Source organism: Physeter macrocephalus, chromosome 18, assembly GCF_002837175.3.
Source record: "Physeter macrocephalus isolate SW-GA chromosome 18, ASM283717v5, whole genome shotgun sequence".
In the NCBI taxonomy this organism is placed as follows: Eukaryota; Metazoa; Chordata; class Mammalia; order Artiodactyla; family Physeteridae; genus Physeter; species Physeter macrocephalus.
In genome coordinates, this window is record NC_041231.1 from 40,528,767 (window position 1) to 40,534,320 (window position 5,554).

A 5,554-nucleotide genomic window follows, 5' to 3' on the forward strand; every position below is an offset into this window, starting at 1 on the left:
CTTTTTTCTTTATTCTGCTCTGCAGTAGTTATTTCCACTATTTTGTCTTCCAGGTCACTTATCCATTCTTCTGCCTCAGTTATTCTGCTATTGACGCCTTCTAGAGAATTTTTTTTTTTTTTTTTGTGGTATGTGGGCCTTCCTCTGTTGTGGCCTCTCCCGTTGCGGAGCACAGGCTCCGGATGCGCAGGTTCAGCGGCCATGGCTCACGGGCCCAGCCGCTCCGCGGCATGTGGGATCCTCCCATACCGGGGTGCGAACCCGGTTCCCCTGCATCGGCAGGCGGACGCGCAACCACTGCGCCACCAGGGAAGTCCGAGAATTTTTAATTTCATTTATTGTGTTGTTCATCTCTGTTTGTTTTTTGTTTTTAATTTATTAATTAATTTATTTTTGGCTGCATTGGGTCTTTGTTTCTGCATGTGGGTTTTCTCTGGTTGCAGCAAGCGGGGCTACTTTTTTTTTTCTTTTTTCTTTGGTTGCATTGGGTCTTCGTTGCTGTGTGCGGGCTTTCTCTAGTTGCCGCGAGAAGGGGCTGCTGGTTTTGTTGTTGTTGTTGTTGTTGTTGTTGTTTTTTGCAGTACGCGGGCCTCTCACTGTTGTGGTCTCTCCCGTTGCGGAGCACAGGCTCCGGACACGCAGGCTCAGCAGCCATGGCTCACAGGCCCAGCCGCTCCGTGGCATGTGGATCTTCCCGGACTGTGGCGTGAACCCGTGTCTCCTGCATCGGCAGGCGGACTCTCAACCACTGCGCCACCAGGGAAGCCCTAGGGGCTACTCTTTGTTGCGGTGTGCGGGCTTCTCGTTGTGGTGGCTTCTCTTGTTGAGGAGCACAGGCTCTAGGTGCGTGGGCTTCAGTAGTTGTGGCACGTGGGCTTCAGAAGTTGTGGCTCACAGGTTCTAGAGCACAGGCTCAGTAGTTGTGGCACACGGGCTTAGTTGTTCCATGGCATGTGGGATCTTCCCAGACCAGGGATCGAACACATATCCCCTGCATTGGCAGGTGGATTCTTAACCACTTTGCCACCAGGGAAGCCCCATCTCTGTTTGTTTGCTCTTTAGTTCTTCTAGGTCCTTGTTAAACATCTCTGATATTTTCTCCATTCTATTTCCAAGATTTTGGATCATCTTTACTATCATCATTCTGAATTCTTTTTCAGGTAGACCGCCTATTTCCTCTTCATTTGTTAGGTCTGGTGGGTTTTTGCCTTGATCCTTCATCTGCTGTGTGTTTCTGTGTCTTCTCATTTTGCTTAACTTACTGTGTTTGGGGTCTCCTTTCCACAGGCTGCAGGTTCGTAGTTTCCGTTGTTTTTGGTGTCTGCCCCCAGTGGCTAAGGTTGGTTCAGTGTGTTGTGTAGGCTTCCTGGTGGAGGGGACTAGTGCCTGTGTTCTGGTGGATGAGGCTGGATCTTGTCTTTCTGGTGGGCAGGTCCATGTCTGGTGGTGTGTTTTGGGGTGTCTGTGACCTTATTATGATTTTAGGCAGCCTCTCTGCTAATGGATGGGGTTGTGTTCCTGTCTTGCTAGTTGTTTGGCATAGGGTGTCCTGAACTGTACCTTGCTGGTCATTGAGTGGAGCTAGGTGTTGGCATTGTGATGGAGATCTCTGGGAGATTTTCGCCATTTGATATTACATGGAGCTGGGAGGTCTCTTGTGGACCAGTGTCCTGAACTTGGCTCTTCCACCTCAGTGGCACAGCCCTGACGCCTGGCTGGAGCAACAAGAGCCTGTCCTCCACACGGTTCAGAGTAAAAGAGAGAAAAAAAAGAAAGAAGAAAATAAAATAAAGTAAAATAAAATAAAGTTATTAAAATAAAAAATAATTATTAAGAAAAAAAATTGGGGGGCTTCCCTTGTGGTGCAGTGGTCGAGAATTTGCCTGCCGACGCAGGGGACACTGGTTCGTGCCCCGGTCCGGGAAGATCCCACATGCCGCGGAGCCGCTGAGCCCCTGAGCCATGGCCGCTGACCCTGTGCGTCCAGAGCCTGTGCTCCTCAACGGGAGAGACCACAACAGTGAGAGGCCGGCGTACCACAAAAAAAAAAAAAAAAAACAAGAGCCTGTCCTCCACACGGTTCAGAGTAAAAGAGAGAAAAAAAAGAAAGAAGAAAATAAAATAAAGTAAAATAAAATAAAGTTATTAAAATAAAAAATAATTATTAAGAAAAAAAATTGGGGGGCTTCCCTTGTGGTGCAGTGGTCGAGAATTTGCCTGCCGACGCAGGGGACACTGGTTCGTGCCCCGGTCCAGGAAGATCCCACATGCCGCGGAGCCGCTGAGCCCAAAACTATACAGATAAAATCACACACAGAAGCATACACATACATACTCACAAAAAGAGAAATAGGGAAAAAAATATATATATATATCGTTGTTCCCAAAGTCCATCTCCTCAATTTGGGATGATTCATTGTTATTCAGGTATTCCACAGATACAGGGTACTTCAAGTTGATTGTGGAGATTTAATCCGCTGCTCCTGAGGTTGCTGGGAAAAATTTCCCTTTCTCTCTTTTGTTCGCACAGCTCCCGGCATTCAGCTTTGGATTTGGACTCTCCTCTGCATGTAGGTCGGCTGAGGGCGTCTGTTCTTTGCTCACACAGGACGGGGTTAAAGGAGCAGCTGATTCGGGGGCTCTGGCTCACTCGGGGGGAGGCAGGGTTACGGATGCGGGGCGAGCCTGCAGTGGCAGAGGCTGACGTGACGTTGCACCAGGCTGAGGCGCACCGTGCGTTCTCCCGGGGAAGTTGTCCCTGGATCACGGGACCCTGGGAGTGGCGGGCTGCACAGGCCCCCGGGAGGGGAGGTGTGGAGAGTGACCTGTGCTCACACACAGGCTTCTTGGTGGCTGCAGCAGGAGCCTTAGCATCCCATGCCTGTCTGTGGGGTCCGCGCTGATGGCCACGGCTCGCGCCCGTCTCTGGAGCTCCTTTAGGTGGCGCTCTTAATCCCCTCTCCTCGCACTCCAGGAAACAGAGTCAAGGAAAAGTCTCTTGTCTCTTCGGCAGCTCCAGACTTTTTCCCGGATTCCCTCCCGGCTAGCTATGGCGCACTAGCCCCCTTCAGCCTGTGTTCACGCAGCCAACCCCAGTCCTCTCCCTGGGATCCGACCGAAGTCTGAGCCTCACCTCCCAGCCCCCACCCACCCCTGCGGGTGAGCAGACAAGCCTCTCGGGCTGGTGAGTGCTGGTCGGCACCGATCCTCTGTGCGGGAATCTCTCCGCTTTGCCCTCCGCACCCCGTTGCAGCGTTCTCCTCCTCGGCTTCGAAGCTCCCCCCTCCGCCACCAGGAGTTTCCGCCCGTGAAGGGGCTTCTAGTGTGTGGAAACCTTTCCTCCTTCACAGCTCCCTCCCACTGGTGCAGGTCCCGTCCCTATTCTTTTGTCTCTGTTTTTTTCTTTTTTTCTTTTGCCCTACCCAGGTACGTGGGGAGTTTCTTGACTTTGGGGAGGTCTGAGGTCTTCTGCCAGCGTTCAGTAGGTGTTCTGTAGGAGTTGTTCCACATGTAGATGTATTTCTGATGTATTTGTGGGGAGGAAGGTGATCTCCGCATCTTACTCTTCCGCCATCTTGAAGCTCCTCCTCTCACAGTAGTTTTTGTTTGTTTTTTGTTTTTTGGGGGCCAGAAATCAGATTTTGAATTTTGATTTAAATCTTCATTGACTGCTTCTCTGTATTTAGTGTACTCTTTAAACATATTCCTTAGAGTTATAGCAAAATTAATACTGAAGGAACACTTTCTCTTTCAGTTTACGTACAGACATTATTTTTGAGAAATTGGAAAGTTGCCAGTTTGCTTATATTAAGTATAAATGCCTACCAATACTTATTACACTGAATATTCTCTGGTATCTAAAATATATATATATTTTAGTTGTATAACAAAAACTGCTTGGTCTAAAGGTACAATATATAAAATTATCTGAATATTAGTTTCAGTTAAACTTTTACTATTTTACAGCTTAAAAATAATTTATTCTAAAAAGAAAAAAAAACCCAAACCAATTTATTCTACCAAAGTTTTAGTTCAGTAACTAATCACTTGAATTTGCAGTTCGTTAATTCAAGTATTATTTGAGTACCAAGTGTGTCTTAGAAGCCAGGATTTTAATGTCTCATTTGTTCATGACTCTACCCTGGTTCCCAGCCCAAAGCTTGGCATGCACTAGGCATTTAGTAAATATTAGTTGAATGAAAGGATGCATGTTCTTGTGGAGTTTACTTTCTAGTGTATGTCCATATCTAGCATTGCAGGGGCCCTAAAAGAAGTAGAGTACATAGTCTGTATACATTGTAATGGGATGTGTTTGCTAACCCTAGCTGTGCCAGTTACCACTGCAAGGTGAACACTGGGTGATATTAAAGATTCTACACATTTTGAAACTATCTTGCCTTTCTTATTAGGAATGAAAGTATACTTCCCAGAAGCTCCCCAGTAAGTTTTCTCTTATTTTTGAGCCAGGACTGGGTCACATAGCCATAAGAAAGACTCAGAACACAATTATCTGACAGAGGGGAATGAGACTGCCTGAGTATGATCCATTATGTGGAACAGGGGACTTTGCCATCATGATCAAATGTGGAGTTTGGTGGCAAGAAGGAAGAGATGGAGGGAAAGACATATTAGGCTGTGCTAGTAGTGACCATTACAGAATTGGAGAGAGTTGAACTGGACTGGGCTTAACTTTGTACAGTGCTATGAAAAAAGTAGTTTCTAGGTGTATAAAGGAGTAAAGTGGGAATTTAAACGTATTTGAGAAAAAACTTTAATCTTAACACTTTAAGCAAGTCTCATAAATCCTCTTCTTTGGAGATTAGTTTATCATTTACCTAAAGAATAAGAAAATTATGTTTCTTTTTTCAATTTCATTAATTCAGAGTTTTTAGGCTTTTATTCTTTCATATGAATTAACCTAGTTAAGGACCTAGTAGGATAACATTTTGGGAGAAATTCGTTGATGGCAACACCTATCTAGGTACCATGCAGACTCCTGGTTACTTACCCTTGTAGTAGAACAGTGTAGAACCTTGAAGTTAAATAAATGAATAAACAGAAGAACTAGAGTGTAAATCATTTAGGGCCATCACTTTGTGGTACAGGAGATAGACACTTCACAGTCATCCTGAGCTACAGGAAAACTAGAGGAGTTTAGGCTCAGGAATCAGGCTAGGGTTCAAATGCTGCCTCTGGTGTTTCCTAGCTGTATAAACTGACAGGTTATTTAATTTCTCTGAACCTCAGTCTCCTCGTGTGTAAAATGGGGTTATCATGTATGTGATAAGTAAATGGTTGGTTAGGATTAAATAAGATATAATTTTTAAATAGTTAACATATTATGCTTACCAGGTACTGTTGGGCAGTGTTTTATTTACCGTATAACATACGAAAAAAGTGCCAGGCACATACATAGTAGATACTCAAATATTACTTCTTAGCTTTTTTTTTTTTTTTTCCCCCGCGTTACGCGGGCCTTTCACTGTTGTGGCCTCTCCCGTTGCGGGGCGCGGGCTCAGCGGCCATGGCTCACGGGCCCAGCCGCTCCGCGGCA